Below are 18,024 nucleotides of genomic sequence, written 5' to 3'. Positions count from 1 at the left end.
ATCATGCATTGGCATACCATTTTCTTCGCTGGTTTCAGTGTCATCTCGTACCCCTGAGGCTTTCTCTTCTTCTTCACCATGGCCTTTAGGAATGGATCTTGTTAAAGGTAAATGTCTTTGAAGTTCCTCTACAATGGGGATTACATTGTCATCGAATGGATCTCTAAGCAGCACCTATACCAAATGTTTTGTCTCTAAGTTCAGTATAGTTCATTTTACTAGAAAAGCACTCTAAATATGCAACACATAACTCAAAACTTTTTTTTCAACAATCACATAACTCAAACAAAATTAAACATATGAAGATTGAACTGTTCAATTGGAAAACAAACACTAAGAAGACCCACCTCAATAATTTTCTATATTAGTGTTCACAATGCCTACAACAATGCACACCCCTGTTAAAAGGAAAACTACACCAGCAAACCAGAAAACAACACCAGACAGCAGTGAGAATAACTCACGACCCCAATCCCAAAATCAAAATGTTAAGTTTCTCTGACACATAGGGATCGATTACAAGATTCAAACAATAAAAGAGGTAGACAAAGACAAGTGTTAAAAACGGTGAACTATCGAGCTAAACCATTGGAAGTCCTAACCATTGTTGGCCTAAGAGGAATAACGACACTCAGTATATATATTTATAAATATATGATATGCACAAAAATGAATTAAGAACAAGAAATTTTCAAACAGGTTCTTCAACACGCAGCAAGAACCAACATTTTCACAACATTTGTGCTCTCAAAAGTTTCTCTCTTAACACATAAAAGCTCTTTGCTCTTTCTTGTATTCAAATGCTTACAACCTCTAATTTTTCTCACTATATCCTCTCCCTTAGAAACAATTCCAACACAAACAAATATATGTATTGATATATTCAAATGTTTTCTTGATATTAAACTGAAATCTAAAAAAATAAAAGGAAAAGAAAACTCACAGAGAAGTACGGCTTCTTGAGCAGCTAGGTTGCTTGGGTTCTTGCTTTAGTAGGGACATCGTTAATTGTTTTGAGGAGTAAGAACCCATTGATGAGTATATATAGAGAGAGATAAGACAGAAATATAATATTACTGAGCAAAGCTCCTATCTGTCCATACGAAATGGGGCTGAAAATGCAACTTATTCATTTTCTTACTCCAAAGGTAACAATCTCATAACCAAATTCCATGATACCAGTTCACTAACATTTATTCTCTTCTCTTCATAGATTTTATTGGAAAAAACAGAACATTAAACTATCATGTAAAAACGACTTGTCTTGACTAGGGGTGGACAACAGAAAACTTACTAGAGTGAGGTTAGGATAATAAAGAGTACCTTTGATGTTTGCTAAGTCGAGTCGATGGGGTGGAGAGCGACTTCGTGAGGTCGGAGTAGACCGATCTGACCGCCGGTGGAGGAGAACGACGCCGTGAGGAAGAGGGTGGGTGGTTGTATCGTGAGAGAAGAAGAGGCTGTCGTGTGGTTTTGCTGAGATCCTTTTTCTGGTAACAGATTTGGTGGATCGTGAGAGAAGCTAGATGGTGAGAATGAGGGATTTAGGTGTTAGAGAAACCCATATTCAGCAAGAGGGTTTTTGTTTTACCTTTTTCGTTCAGCTTAGAGAGAACGAGAGTAGTGTAAAATAATAAAAAATAAAAAAAAAGTAACAGGCGGCATTTAGTATTTCACTTGGCGCCAAAAATTTCAGCCCTTTTATTTTTATAGCTATATCAATAATAACGCTTTAACAAATGTGTAATATCTTAATGTAATATATACTCAAAATTCTTGTAGTGATCATCATGTACGCATGGCATGTACAGTTATGTGATATAAGACCATGCATAAGAATGTGATAAAAGTTATGAAATGCTTTGAAAAGTCTTATGTAAAGTTAAACATTTTAATGACAACAAGGCTTAAGCAAAGTGATAATAAGATGTTAAAAAGGGTGCCACTGTTTCGATAAAGCAATTAAGTAAGTTCAGTAAAGAAGATGAAGGTCGACGGAGGTCTATAAGGCTTATAGTGGCAGCCCACTAGTGCGGGCTAGGTCAAAGTTGACCATTCATGTATGTTTGCCATGTTCACGTCTTTCTCCTCCATTTATATGTGTAATAAGTAGGATAGCTATAGAAACAATGAAATGAGTAATACGATGAGCCCAGCTGTGATGATGGCTAGCAGGAGGAGAACCCATGAGATTTTATATCATATGTGTAACAAGCCCTGCAGGCATTGGCTAACAATGTGCACAAAAGATAATGGGCTCATAAAAATGTGAAAGTAAAAGAAAAAGCATTAAAGTAAAGTTTGAAAGTGCATGAACAATAAATGAAATGCACAAGTATTATAAGTCCACACATGAGTATATGTGCACGTCAAAGTCATGACATTCATGTGTATGTGTATGCATGAGATTTACTTATTGAGCGTTAGCTCATTATGTTATTTTCCAACCTTTTTCCAAGTGTGGCTTTAGATGTTGGGAAACTTTTGGAGCATGGGCTCAGTAGCAATGCAATAGTGGTTTATGGTTTTTTTGTATTGCTATATTTAAATGTAAATTATTCATACATGTAATAGTTTCTATTAATAAGATTATAAAAAAGTTCTAATTTTTTTTGTATTTCATATTATTACTATATTTAATTCGTTTGGTCAAGTGATTAACATACTCGTAAACCTTGGTATTATGAGTATGTGGCAGACGTACCCTACTTTAGGGACGTAGGGACATCACAACTAGGGTTTGCATTTCTCTATCTCAATCTTTTATTGGACTCTATCAAGTGTTCTTATGTATATATTCTTGTGTTTGTGGTGGTGTAATCTCACTCTCTCCCATTGTTCTTTTCAAGCTTTATGCTTGAATCAAATAGTGCATTTGCCTCTTTGATATTGAAATGATGGAAAATTTTATTTTAATTTGATTTTTTTGGTATTATACGAAAGTGTTGTATTTTCATAAAAAAAAAAAAAAAAAAAGTGTTGGAGTCTGAACCCGAGCCAGAGCTAGAGCTGAAACTTCATGCGCGATTTTGACATTGTTGCAGCCATATTTTGGGAATTTTGGCAGAAATAACAGTTGTAGATATTTTTCTTAGCTTTCCATAACTTTTTGAATCGTCCAAATCTAGGTTATATCGAGAGTTGTGGCCAAAATACGATCAGTTGGTGTTGGAAAAATTAGTTTCTTGGCCAAAATACGATCAGGTGCAGCCATATTTTAAGAATTTTGACTTGCCTCGGTGGGGTTGCATGGTCTCCTTGGAGGCGTTGCCCAGCAGGCAACGTGTCACCTATAGACAGATGAAGTGTCGCCTAATGTGTCCGTACAGACACATAGTTTTAAAAAAAATATAATTCTATTGGTTTGACTTAATGACGGTGCCTACATTATAAAAGAGTTCTATTAGATGTTTGATAGATTTGATCACTCTCTCAAATCTCTCTCTAACATCCTTCTCTAGTTCTCAAAATCATAAGTTTTCTTAAAGAAATTCGTAAAGAAAGTGCTTGTCTTTATGAATTTCAAGGCTTGTGATCTATGAAAATTTACACGCAAGTATACATGGTCGAATCAAGTAATATATAATAAGTAGAGTGTCGATCCCACGAAGACTACTTTCCAAATACCACTAATTGATTTTCAAATTCTATTTGGTGATTTAAAATTTAGATGAATAATTAAAACTGAAATGAATACTCTAAACTACGAAGAGAATTTAAATAACTGAAAACAAAAGAGTGAATCAACTAATCAATAATAAAAAGCCTAGGAATTAATTTCATCAACTTTTCATTCTATTAATTTTACTAATCAATTCTAAATCTCTTCTTCCTATTCTAATAGCAGGTTAATATAATCGAATCCTATTCTTTTTCAAGATATAAGATCTGAGTCTATATGCAAGTTTTCTACATTTCTGTGATAAACTTGACATATAGAAGGCATTAAGCAAAGAAACCTATTTACTACATAAGTCATATAGGTACTTTCGTCCAATATGCAACCTATGTCTATATAATGATAGCATATTCAATTCTCATCTTTTGAATTTTGAATCAAAACCATTAAATCAAGTAAATAGTGATCAAATATTTACCAGCATTAAACAAATATCATATATATTAGAATATAGTAGAAGTATCAATAGAATATCATAATAAAATTAAATATAAATCCCAGTGACTACATTAATCCCTAGATAAATAAAATTAGTTCATAAATAACATGATGGAAATAAAATTCAAATAATTACTCATAGAAAATAATTTAAGGAATTTAGATGAAAAAAAATCTAGAAAATTAAAACCAAAAAAACAATCTAAAGCAGCAGTCTTTTCTAGATCTAGGATTTTACAAAATCAGAACTGCCTCTCAAAATCGCAAAATAATGTTGCTTAAATAGTCTTCCAAGATTCCAAAGTGAAAATACTGTTTTGCCTTTCAAAAAGTGGTTCAAAATCTAAAAAATGCGTTGACAGCGCTGTAGCGCTATGTATTGAGCGTTGCAGAGCTATAGTCAGAGCTAAAATACCCTAAAAATTATTTCACTGGCGCTATAGCGCCCTTGATGTAGTGTTGGGGTGCTACTTTGATGTTCTTGATAGCATTGTAGCGCTGGCTTTTTAGCGCTGGGGCGCTACTTACAGATTCAATCAGACTTCATCATCTCCTCCCTAGCGCTGTGGCACTACTTTGATAGCGTTGTAGCGCTATTGACAGTAACATAACTCGTACATATCGACCCCGAAAAACACGATTTTCTCCAAATTAACTATATTTTCTTCCACTTTCACTTCATTTCACTCTTTTCACCAACTTAGCATGGAAAACTTGAAACATGAACAAACAAGCATAATTTTGCAATAAAATAATCCTAAACTAACAAAATCCAACCTAAAAACTAGACCATAAACGAGCCTAAAACTCGTTTATCAACTTGTTCAATCTCAATTCTTTTTCCTACTAGAGAAAGCCTCAAGCATCCATCAAGGGCTAGGAAATTATTAATTTGGACAATGATACATCTCATATATAAGCCTGATGTTTGATTATATCCATCAAAGGTTAAAAGTGGTGTTCCATAATGGGTTTTGAAGCTTGCAAGAAGAATAAGAGTTTTGTTCTACAACTAGGTTTTGCACATCTCTATCTCAATCTTTTCTTAGGCTCTATAAAGTGTTATTGTGTGTAGATTCTTATTATTATGGTGGTGTAATCTCACTCTCTCCCAATATTTTACACCACATTGTGTAAACAACTTAACTATTATATTTAACCAATCTCAACATAAATTTTTTCTTGCTTCTACTTAGGGATTCGTTGTAAATGCACTCAAAAGTCCATGCTGGCAGGCCTATGGAAAGATCAGTGCTAGCAACAAATAAAATCCTTGCTTTATCTGAACGAATAGTGGACTTGTGACTAGAAGGTAGCCAGTTGATCAGGGCAATTTTTTGCAGCAAATTATAGAAAGAGGCGAGTGAAGTAGTTGAACTTAGACCCACCGAAGGCCATTTTGTGAGGACGACTAGTGATCTCATCAGCAACGAGGTTCGAGTCTAAAGTTGATTCAGCTATGAATTGAGGATCACGATCTAAGAGTAGAAGCAATAGTTGTCTAATCACTGAAGGAGAAAAAAAAACCCATTTTCCTTACAAAAAACCTCAAACTTATGTGAATTCTTAGGGTCAACAATAGATTTATCAAGATTTACATAGAATTTTCGGACAAGATTTTGATAAGTCATTATCATGTAACTCATAGTGTCTAGACTTAGAAATTTAAACATGTTTAAATGACCAAAATCCTCCTGGAGGCATTTTATCACCAACATTAAGAGGGTGATAAGAAACTCAAGTTTGAAAGAATTTATACTTGGAGGCATTTATGAAAAAAAAAATGCAATTTGGAAGCAAAAGGTGTAGTTGATTGCTTACCTTAACTCTTGGAACATTTGGACGAGGATTTAGCAGAGGGTTTTGATTTTTTGGATGATTATTGATAAGATGTTTTAAGTTTCTTCTTTTTTGGAACAAAGGATGAAGATTAGTTAAATAAGGACTCATACATTATAGTAGACTTATCAATGAACCATGCCTTGACACCAATTTGAAAATGGTTTTATTACTTAACTAATTTTCTTATACTAAAATGGACAGAACTCAATAATTGACATATTTTTATATGGCTCAATTTTATCCTAATCTATAGGACATTGTCTGTAACGTCCCACATTACCTAATAAGGCTTAGGACCTTGATTAGGGGGTCAGGATAGCAAATTATGGAAAATTATGTGTTTATGTGATATATATATATATATAAGTGTACCAGTATATGATTATGTGAGTTATATTATAATATGACTTGATATGCATAGTTAGGTGTATTATATATGCATGTGGGCCAGATTCTGATTAAAAGGGAAATTTTCGTAATTTGGCCCGTTATGGGTATATTTGGCATATATGTGATATATGTGTGAGACCACATTATTATGTAGATATATTTGGGTTACTCGGCACGAGGTGATCCTAGGGAGCAAGCTAGCTACAAATATACTAGGGATTTTTGGTTGGGATTTTTGAGGAAACTAGGGAATTTCGGAAGCTAAAGCTAAGGGAATTCAATGCTTGACTTTGGGATTGGATTACTTGTCGCTAGGAGGATACAAACCACAGTTGAGGCAAACTCTAATCCTTGTTTTGATTCATTTCTATTTTTGGTTTAGGTGTTCTTGAACTTGGGCTTTGATGGTGTTAATGTGGTGATAATGTTTGGGGGCTTGAATTATGATTTTGGGATTCATTTGGGTTGGATTTTGAGTGAAATTGGCTGAGGAAAACAAGGGAAATTCTGGGTTCGTAGGGTCGTGCCGCGACCCTGTTCTTGGGGTGCTGCGACCCGTGTGAACTCAGGGCACAGGGCTCTATTTAGAGTAGGCGCGCCACAACCCTCAGGGTCAAGCCATGGCGCGTGTCCCTGGGCAGAGGCAGGGGGAGGCCTCGGATTGGAGGCGCGTCGTGCCCCTCAGGGTCAAGTCGCAGCCCGCATTGGCAGTTTTTGACTCAAACCTAAGGGCTCGGGATCAATTCTACTACCCGATTTAGTAGAATTCGACCTCTCGGAGGCTAGGACTCGGTCCGGAAGCCTTTATTCGTTCATTATTGATGGGATTCTATAATTGGTTGTGACTAGGTTATCGCTAGGGGCTCGGAACTAGGACGAGGGTCGTTCATTCTTAACTTGTGCTTGGACTAAAGGTAAGAAAACTGCACCCAGTATGTGATGTACGTGATTAGGGCTTGGCCTGAATGTTGAATATAGATTTGATAAGAGCTTGGGCCTCTGAGAATGTGCATGATTATGATTATGTTTGTGATCGTTGATTAACCATGTTGAATGCTCTGTATCTGGATATTTGATATATGAAATATGCTTGTCTGCATTATCTGATTGAGAAAAGCATTGACTTATAAGTCAAGGGCGGCAATAGCGCGCAGAGTGCTGGTCGATATGGTTAGCCTAATCAGGAGCGCATCATACGCTTGACCGATCGATACACTGGGTCATCTCCACGATTGGTTATACAGAGGATAGGGTAATGGGCCCCGGGGTGACTTATTAGTCCCATATCCTAGGGTTGGGCCCCTGACTTGACTTATGAGTCAATGATGGCATTAGCACGTTGAGCGCTGGTTGAAAGCATTGACTTATAAGTCAAGGACGACAATAGTGCTCGAAGTGCTGGTCGATATGGTTAGACCTAACCAGGAGCGCATCATACGCTTGTCCGACCTAATGGTCACGGAAAACTCTCTGGTTATGCAGAGGATAGGGAAAAGGGCATCAGGGTGAATTATTAGTCCCATATCCTAGGGCGTTGAGCCCCAATATGATTCATTAATCCTGTATTTTGGGCAACGGGCCCCAGTATGATTCATTAATCATGTGTTTTGGGCAACGGGCCCCAGTTTGATTCATTAATAATTTAATTAGGGCAGTTGGACACATATGACGTTGTAGTCATCTATATGAATGATATGCATGCATGAGTAGGGTTATTACTGTTAGGCATGCTTATTATGATTTGGTAACATGTTATTAACTGCTTATGAGCATGTTTAAGTTTTCTTGCCGAGTCTTGGCTCACGGGTGCTACGTGGTACAGGCAAGGGGAAAAGAAAGCTAGATCATCCCTGAGTTGGAGAGGTTCGGTGATGATATGTACATATGCGGCTGTTCGACCACCACGGTCGAGGTTTTCTTAGAGGAACTATAGTCAAACCCTATTTTGCCGCTTAGGTCGACTAGTTGTAACTTTTTAACTGTAATTAACCTTTTTAAATGTTAGTTTGGTACCCCATGTATGGAAGTAAACTTAGTGAAACGGTTATACCTTTTGACCAAAAATTTTAACCCTAAACCATTAATCACGTTTAGTTACACGGTTATGGCCAAATGACTCGTTTAGTGAGTCTAACACTATTTAAAATACACAGTGTAACAGTCCTTGATTAAGAGGGCGTTACATTATCTAATAGAGAAAAATCCACTAAGAACAAAATCAAAGTTTACAGGAATCAATGCAAAAACTTTCCAAGAACAAATACAAAAAGTAAAGATTACACAAATTGGATCCTTGATTCTTTCTTTAGTCTTTTCCCATTGAGCATCCCACTCAATACTCCACTTTGAAATCTCTCATATTGCCTAAAATCCTTTCAATTAAATAGTTTTCAAACCCCCTTAACTCGCACCAATTACACCATTGTTATTAGCTCAATACCGAGCTTTCATCAATCTGAGCTTCAAGTCTTCAACTTGAAAAACAGTGGGAAAAAAACACACGCAATAAAAAGATTAATGTTTGAAAAAAAAACATAGTTTCGATTAGTATGAGACTATTTATAAGGTAAGTGGTGTCAACAACTAGTTATGTGGCTGTTAAAACAAAGTAACAGAAATTCAAATCAAGTCTTCACAAGGAACAGACTCAACTACTTGTTCAGAATTTGCTAAAACTTGTCACCAAACAAACTACCACTTATAGTTATGATAACTTCATATCAATCTTGCTTCATTGTACCTGGCGTTGCGACATAATATTAAAACATCTTTGAACATTAATATTAATTTTGTCATTTCTCTGTTTGTTATGTTGTTGGAGTTCTCCACTTTCAAAGCATAATAGTTCATTATATTTGTATAAAGAGTCGGAACGAGCTATTTCAACTTCTTATTATTTTTCAAAATAATATTAATTTAGTAAAAATTCATTACAAAATAAAAAATTGTTGTTCTTTTTCCTATTATATATAAACTTGTTAACTTGTATTGTTATATTATTTTAAATAAAATAATATAACATTAGATTAAATAATGTGACAAATTGTAATTTTTCACACAAATGTGATTTGTCATGTCTTGTAATATATTATTGAGAGTTACAAAATTGGACACATGTGTGTGCCCAAATGTAATATATTTTGGAGTTACAAATTTATAACTCCTAAATATTACCTAATAATGTGTAGATTATATGCTATACATTTGAGTATGAATTTCACAAAGTCATAAGTGATATGGCTGTTGAATATGTGATTTTAACTCCCATAATGTGTTTGGAGGTTATAAAATCATGTGGGAAGAGTATTGAGGCGTTTTGGAAAAATGCAAAGTTGGAATTGCTGAAAAAGCCTGGTGGTCGCGGCCAGGAGTACTCCAGGTTGTGGCTTGGGGTCCGAGACTAGCAGCCAGGAACATCCCTAGTCACGGCCTCGGACGCTGATAACTAATTCCAACTTCAAATTTTCCAATTCGAACGGTTCTAATACCTCAAGGAACTCTCAAAACTCATGTTTAATTCCATAAACATCCAATTAAATATTGGTAACAACCATGTGGATGGGTGAAATTTGAAATTCAAAGGGTGTCTCAAAACTCTATAAATAGGAGCATATTGCTCACTTGTTAGACACACCATTTTCCATCCACAAAAGTACTTGCTTGGAAAATACACCATAGAGACTTGATAATTATAGAGAGTTATTTCCTTTAGAGATCCCTTAGTGCTTAGAGAATAGAGGAAAATAAGCTTTTGGACAAATGTATCTTGTTCAAGTTGGTGATCCCCACTACTCTACACTTTGGTTGTGTGAGTGTACGAGTTTATCTATTTTTCTTTTTATTATTTTGTTTATTAACCTCTTTTACTTTTTGCTTCTATCTTATATATTTATTTGTATTGTTATACTTTTAGATGTATTATGATACAACCTTGTATCAAGAATTGCCAAAACTTAGAGTGTTTGGATTGCTCCACAAAATTAAGAAGAAGATAGAAGAGAATAGGAAGAGGCAGAGAGAGAATGGAAGGTACAGAGAGAGACTAGAGAGGGATATAAGCAATTCTGATATTTCATGTAGAATATCCCACACAATATAAGCAAGGATATTAATTAGTATAGACTATTGGATCACACTATATAATTCTCCAGATATTAATTGGTACTATGTTTGAATACAATGTAGGGTGTATCACTCCCCACCGCTGGAAAACCACCTTGTCCTCAAGGTGGGAACATATAAGATCAGCACGACATTATGACTGTTTTGGTGGCTAAAACAGCAAGCATGGCTGCAAACTCAACAAGATAACAGTTACCAATAGAAAACACACTAGTATAGAGTTTAGTTATCCATGAGACTGTTGCAAACCAATGCCACAACTCAACCCATGCCCACCGACGTTGAATGAGTAAGACGATGGTCCCGATCAACCCATTGTGCAAGAAGTAACCTCATGGTAGACAATAAAACAAGAGCCATAGTGTGACTAGATATAAGATCTCTCTTAAATGTTCCATTGAAGATGACCCAAGCTGATTTCACATGATCACGTTGAAGAAATTCAACTACCAATAATTGAAAGAACATCAATGTTATGTGCAACATACCATCAAATAATATATGGGCAATCACTTGTGGCCCATAAATCATGGAGATGATACTCAAAATACTAAAATTACTAGCAACAGCTCCAAATTGCAGGGACAGATCATCAAGCGCATTTACCACACAAACATTAAGTGATCTCTTGTGTTTTTTAATGGAAGCATATATTCTCTGACCCATTTTAAGATCAGTCAATGTTGAATAAGTAGAACTAACCGCTACTAGTGTGAGAAAACTGAGCCTCACCCCAACGTTCTCCATTTGTGCAAATTCATTGTTGAGTGAAACATCACCAAGGTCCCCTAAACTCATGGAGCTAGAGCCGAAAAAAGAGAAAATTTGATAGTTTCCAAGGCACGAACAAAAGCCACGTGAGAAGAAAATAATAGCTCACTGTTATTATGAGTTGGAATCTTATCAATCGTGTGGAGTGGAAGCACATATTTGAAGTTCTAGAAAACACTCCCCAATCGAACACGGTCGAAAAACCAGTCCAAAAGAGATGATTGGCCATTTACTCTCATGCTGCAAAGATAGGCAAGAAGCACCACGACAAATGATGGCAATGGAAAAGGTTGGAAGGCAAACACAGTATTTGTAAATCCTATAATTGGCATTTTTATAGAAATATCTTTTTTATAAAAAGAGAGAAAATGGTTGATTGAATTGTTTCCTTTTATTATAATTTTCGGAAATATTTGTTTTCCTTTTATTATAATTTTCGGAAACATTTTGTTTTTCCTTTCTTATATTTTTCGGATTTAATTGGAAAATATTTGGTTTCCTTTATTTTAATTTTCGGAATCTCTCTTTCTTTTGTGTAATGGTTGGTCAATTATATGCTTCCTTATTTAGCATATATTGTCTCTTTTTGGTTATAAAGGAAACAAAGGTTATTGCAAATATTCTGTACTTACCCAAAGTTATTATTGGATTATTTGCTGATGTATTTTCGTGCAGCTCAAGGATTACAATCAGGAAACTGGTTTTTAATATCATTAATTATTGTTTCCTTTTTGAGCTTGTTTTGATCCGACACAGGTCTGAGCTGTCCCCTCCGATATCGCATCTGTCGGATCAGAATCTTCTAAATAAGGCAACTCTTTGACAATCAAGAATATCTTCTGCGATTCTTGCCTTTATTAGAAGAATTCTTTTTCTGCCTTTGTGAGCACGAAAAAGACTCTATAAATAGGGCTCTAAAGGCAGTGAGAAAGGTGAACTCTTTGGTGCATCATTCGTGAGCTTTATTGTAATATTTGAGAGTTCTTATTTATATTCAAGATCATAAGTTTTCAAGTGATCTTGTTGAATTATGTGTGTTTAGTTATAAGTGGTGAGCTTATACCATGTTCATGAGTGAATACACATTGTAATTTGAGCACAGCGTTTGTAGTCTTCGGGAGAAGATCTTTTACAAGCCTTGCGTCGGGAGGATGCAAGCACTCGCTGACCATTGAAGGGAGTTCAAGTGGTTGAGTGTTTCAATCAAAATCAGATTAGTGAAGAGAAGTACAACAAATTGCGGCAAATCTCAAGAGGGAGTCTTGTTTTGTTTAAGTCAATGTTTTTGTACTTGTGATTCTTTATTAATTGGTTTTATTCTCTGGGTGTGGCCCCAAGGATTAGGTTATCCGAAAGGATTTCTGAACCTTGTAAAAATTCGTTGTGTTCTTTATTGTTTTGCACTGTCTTTTTATTGTGTTCAGTTTCTGTCGTGACAAGTTTGGTTTCTGTCCCGACAGAACTGTAATCTGTGTAAACAGTTAATTACCATTCCGCACTTTAATTAATTTACTTGGTTTAATTAATTTGGTAATTACTAAAAACGGAATTTCAATTGGTATCAGAGAGGGTCACTCATATCTGAGTGTGATCTTGGTTTATTCCGTTTGTTGTTCTTGTTCTTGCAATGTCTTTTTTCACAGAAGGAGGTTCCATAACTCGCCCCCCTTTACTCAACGATTCAAACTATCCATATTGGAAAGTTCGAATGAGAGCCGTTATTAAATCTCAAGATGAAAAGGCTTGGAGAGCTGTTTTAAGTGGTTGGACTCCTCCAGCAGAAAGCGATGATATAACTAAGGTAAAATCTGAACTTGAATGGACTGATGCTGAAGATAAACTGTCCAGTTACAACAATAAAGCATTACATGCCATTTTTAATGGTGTTGGTGAAGGTTACATTAAATTGATTTCTTCATGTGTTTCGGTCAAAGATGCTTGGCAAATTCTTCAAACTCAATTTGAAGGAACTGCTGATGTCAAGCGTTCTAGGCTTGTAATGCTCACAACAAAATTTGAAAATTTGAAAATGAATGAAAATGAAACCCTCACTGAATTTTATGAGAAATTGTCAGATATTGCTAACGAATTTTTTGCTCTTGGTGAAAAACTTGAAGAAAATGTTTTGGTTCGAAAAATTGTTAGAGTTCTCCCTGACAGGTTTCAGACAAAGCTAAATGCAATTGAAGAAGCAAAAGATCTGGACAAAATGAAAGTAGAGGAACTGATAGGTTCACTTCGAACTTTTGAGCTAAACCAAAAAATTAGACAAAAAGGTAAGACAGAGGAAATCAAGGAAAAATCAATTGCCTTGAAATCCTCTAAAGAAAAGAAGGAAAGTTCGGATGATGAGGATGATGAGATGGCTCTGTTGACAAAAAATTTCCAAAAATACATAAAGAAATTGGGAAACAAAAAGGCCATATCCAAAAACCCAAAAGGTAATTTTTCTAAACCCTTTGAGACTAATAAAAAGGGTATTCAGTGCAGGGAATGTGAAGGATTTGGACATATTCAATCTGAGTGTGCAAATACCTTAAAGAAAAAGAAAGTCATGACAGCCACATGGAGTGATCAAGACTCTGAACAGAGTGATGAGGAGGAAAATAGTGTTGCCTTAACCTCTGTTCACAAAGGTATTGTTTTCAATTACAAGGATGCATTATGCCTTAATAATTCTGTTCAGAACAATGAGAATTCAGATAGTGATTCTAATGATTCTGATTTAGATGAGGAGTCATTTCAAGAGTCTTATAAAATAATGTATGATCAATGGCTGAAAGTTTGTTCTGAGAATCGTATAATGGCTGGCAATAATAAAAATTTTGTTAAAAAAATTGAAAATCTTGAGATGATTATTGCCTCCAAAAATGATGAAATTGTTTCTTTGAATAAAGAAATTGAGTTTTTGCAAAAAGGTGTCAAAATGCTTAATCCTAGATCTGGAATTTTGGATGATATTCTTTCTGTAGGAAAAAAGGTTGGTGACTACAGTGGATTAGGATCTAATGGATCTGAGTCCTCAAGAAAAACGGTTTTCGTAAAATCTATGAATTATCCGTCTGTTGGGTCAACTAACCGTGTTGCAGGATCAAGTCACGATGCTGAGAGGACAGAGTTGTCATCTGTTGCAACAGATCTTCAACTGAAGAAAATTTCTCCAAAAAGAAACATTGAACATTTTGTTCCAGTTTGTCATTTTTGTGGGATGAAAGGTCACATAAGACCTAAGTGTTTCTCTCTATTAAACTTGTTCAAAAAGAATTTTGAAAAACACTTTGGTGGTATGAATCAATTCTTGACCAAAAGAAATTCAAAATCAAAAACAGTATGGGTCAAGAAAGTTAACTCTGTTTGCTTGGCTACTTTTACCTGTCACAAAATGCATGCATCTAGTTCATGGTACTTTGATAGCGGTTGTTCGAGACATATGACAGGTAATGCCAACATACTTACCAACTTCAAATCCTTGAAGTGTGGAGTAGTAACTTTTGGGGATGGAATGACAGGAAATATTCTGGGTAAAGGTACTCTAAACATTGAAGGGTTACCGAAACTGAAAAATGTGCTTCTTGTTGATGGGCTGAAAGCCAACTTAATTAGCATAAGTCAAATTTGTGACCAAGGTTTTTGTGTTAGTTTTTCACATGATGAGTGTAATGTTTTAAATCAAAATGGTGATATTATTCTCAAAGGCTCTCGTTCTTTGGATAATTGCTACACTCTCACTCAAAAATTCACATGTCATGCATCTTCATCAAGCGTTAATACTACTGACTTGTGGCATGAAAAACTTGGTCATATAAATTTCAAAAACCTGAAAAAGATTGCTAATGCAGGTCTCATCCGTGGTATACCCAAGTTGGGTAAAGAATCACTTGGTAAGTGTGAATCATGCCAATTGGGAAAACAGTTAAAAATTTCCCATAAACCATTGTCTGATGTTAATACTTCAAATGTGTTAGAATTATTGCATATGGATCTCATGGGTCCTATTCAAGTTGAAAGTATTAATGGCAAGAGATACATTTTTGTTTGTGTGGATGATTTTTCTAGATTTACTTGGGTAGATTTTTTAAGAGAGAAATCAGATACTTTTGAAGCCTTTCAAACTCTATGTACAAGATTGAGAGTTGAAAAAAATTGTAACATTGGAAAAATTGTTCGAATAAGGAGTGATCATGGTAAGGAGTTCGAAAATTCTGTTTATGATGATTATTGTAAAACATTTGGAATTTTGCATGAATTTTCTGCTTCCAAAACCCCTGAACAAAATGGGGTAGTGGAACGGAAGAATCGTACCTTGCAGGAAATGGCCAGAGTTATGCTTAACAGCAAAAAACTCACAAAGAAATTGTGGGCAGAAGCTATTAATACAGCTTGTTACACAATTAATCGTGTTTTTCTGCGCCCAGGTACAAACAAAAGTCCTTATGAAATCTGGAAAGGTAGAAAACCCAATGTTAACTACTTTCATGTTTTTGGGTGTCTATGCTATATTCTTAGAGATCGTGAGAATCTAGGCAAATTTGATGCTAAGAGTGATATGGGAGTTTTTCTTGGTTATTCCACTAATAGTAGGGCGTATTGTGTCTATAATATGAGAACCCAAACTATTATGGAATCAGCTAATGTGGTTGTAGATGATTTTAAAGATTTTTCTGAGTACTCCCATGAGGAGGAAATTGACAGGTTCATAGGTGTGGCGGATCCGACAGCACAGCTTTCGGAGGGGACAACTGCCACTGCTGACGTATCAAATGACAAGTCTGTCGAAACAACAACTGGGCAAACAGAGAAGGAAAATCCAGTTACTTCCTCTGACTCCATTCAAAAAGAACCATCAACCAGAGTAAAAAAGAATCACCCTTCTGACCTTATTCTGGGAAATCTTGAGGAGAGTATGGTCACTCGAAAGAGGTATGTAAATTTGGTTCAATTTGTTTGTTTTACCTCCACTTTGGAACCTAAAAATGTGAAGGAGGCCTTAAATGATGAATCATGGATCAATGCTATGCAAGAAGAGTTAGATCAATTCACAAGGAATGAGGTATGGATTCTTGTCCCTAGACCGAGTCATACCAATGTTATAGGTACAAAGTGGATATTTAAAAACAAAACTGATGAATTTGGGACCATAATAAGAAATAAAGCTAGATTAGTTGCACAGGGGTATACTCAAGTTGAAGGAATTGATTTTGATGAGACATTTGCCCCTGTTGCAAAACTTGAATCCATAAGATTATTACTAGGTATTTCTTGTGTTCTTGGTTTTAAATTGTTCCAAATGGATGTAAAATCCGCATTTCTAAATGGTCTTTTGAATGAGGAAGCTTATGTGGAACAGCCCAAAGGGTTTGAGGATCCTTACAATCCTAATCATGTTTTTAAATTGCAAAAAGCTTTGTATGGGCTGAAACAAGCTCCACGGGCTTGGTATGAGAGACTAACTCAGTTTTTGGTCTCAAAGGGATACAAGAGAGGGGGAGTAGACAAAACACTGTTTATCAAAAATGTTGATGAAAATATTATGATAGCTCAAATCTATGTTGATGATATAGTGTTTGGTTCTACTAATGATTCTCTAGTGTAGGAATTTGTGAAACAAATGCAGGAAGAGTTCGAGATGAGCATGGTAGGAGAACTCAATTTCTTCCTAGGACTTCAAGTGAAGCAGTCTGATGAAGGAATTTTCATTTCACAAAGCAAGTATGCAAGAAGTCTTGTGAAAAGATTTGGACTCGATGCATCTAAACCTGCTAAAACTTCCATGGGTACCACGGTCAAATTGTCTAAAGATGAAAATGGGAAGAAAGTTGATCCAACTCTTTACAGGAGTATGATTGGGAGTCTCCTTTACTTAACTGCAAGTCGCCCTGACATAAGTTACAGTGTTGGAGTGTGTGCTCGTTTCCAAGGGAACCCCATGGAGTCTCATGTGACTGCTGTAAAAAGAATTATTCGTTACATCAATAATACTCTTGATTTAGGCATTTGGTACTCCAAAGAAACAAATTCTAACCTTGTGTGTTATAGTGATGCAGATTGGGCAGGAAACACTGATGATCGAAAAAGCACAAGTGGTGGTTGTTTTTACTTAGGAAACAATTTGGTCTCCTGGCATAGTAAAAAACAAAACTCCATCTCCTTGTCAACAGCCGAAGCTGAGTACATTGCTGCTGGAAGCTGTTGTACTCAACTTTTGTGGATGAAACAAATGTTGGCAGACTATGGGTTTGATGTTAAAACATTAACCATTTTTTGTGATAATACAAGTGCTATTAATATCTCCAAAAAATCCTGTTCAACACTCTCGCACCAAACATATTGACATTCGTCATCATTTTATTAGGGAACTTGTTGAAAACAAAACATTAGAATATGTTGAGACTAACAAACAAATTGCAGATATCTTTACTAAAGTCTTAGACACGGTCAGATTTGATTCCCTCAGGAAGTCCTTGGGGGTTTGTTTTATTTGAAATTGCCAATAAATTGATTATCTTGCCTTGCATATGTGTTTTTGTAAATCTCTTGTCCTGATTGGAAGAAATTTGATGAGCATATTTTTTATTTTAGAGAATGATCGTTATAAGTCCTATACTTTGTTGGAATACAAAACCATATTTGAAAAATTATAGATCATCCAATTTATATTTGATCGAATCATTATTTTTGTATGAGCATTCCTAATCCAGTTTCTTTTCAGGCTCCATTTTGGAAAAGAGCTACCTATACTGATGTGTGAAAGCCGACACTGAGTAAGTTGGTACCAGGTAATT

Source organism: Humulus lupulus, chromosome 9 (genome assembly GCF_963169125.1).
Source record: "Humulus lupulus chromosome 9, drHumLupu1.1, whole genome shotgun sequence".
NCBI classification, from domain to species: Eukaryota; Viridiplantae; Streptophyta; class Magnoliopsida; order Rosales; family Cannabaceae; genus Humulus; species Humulus lupulus.
Note: the sequence above shows the minus strand (reverse complement) of the source record.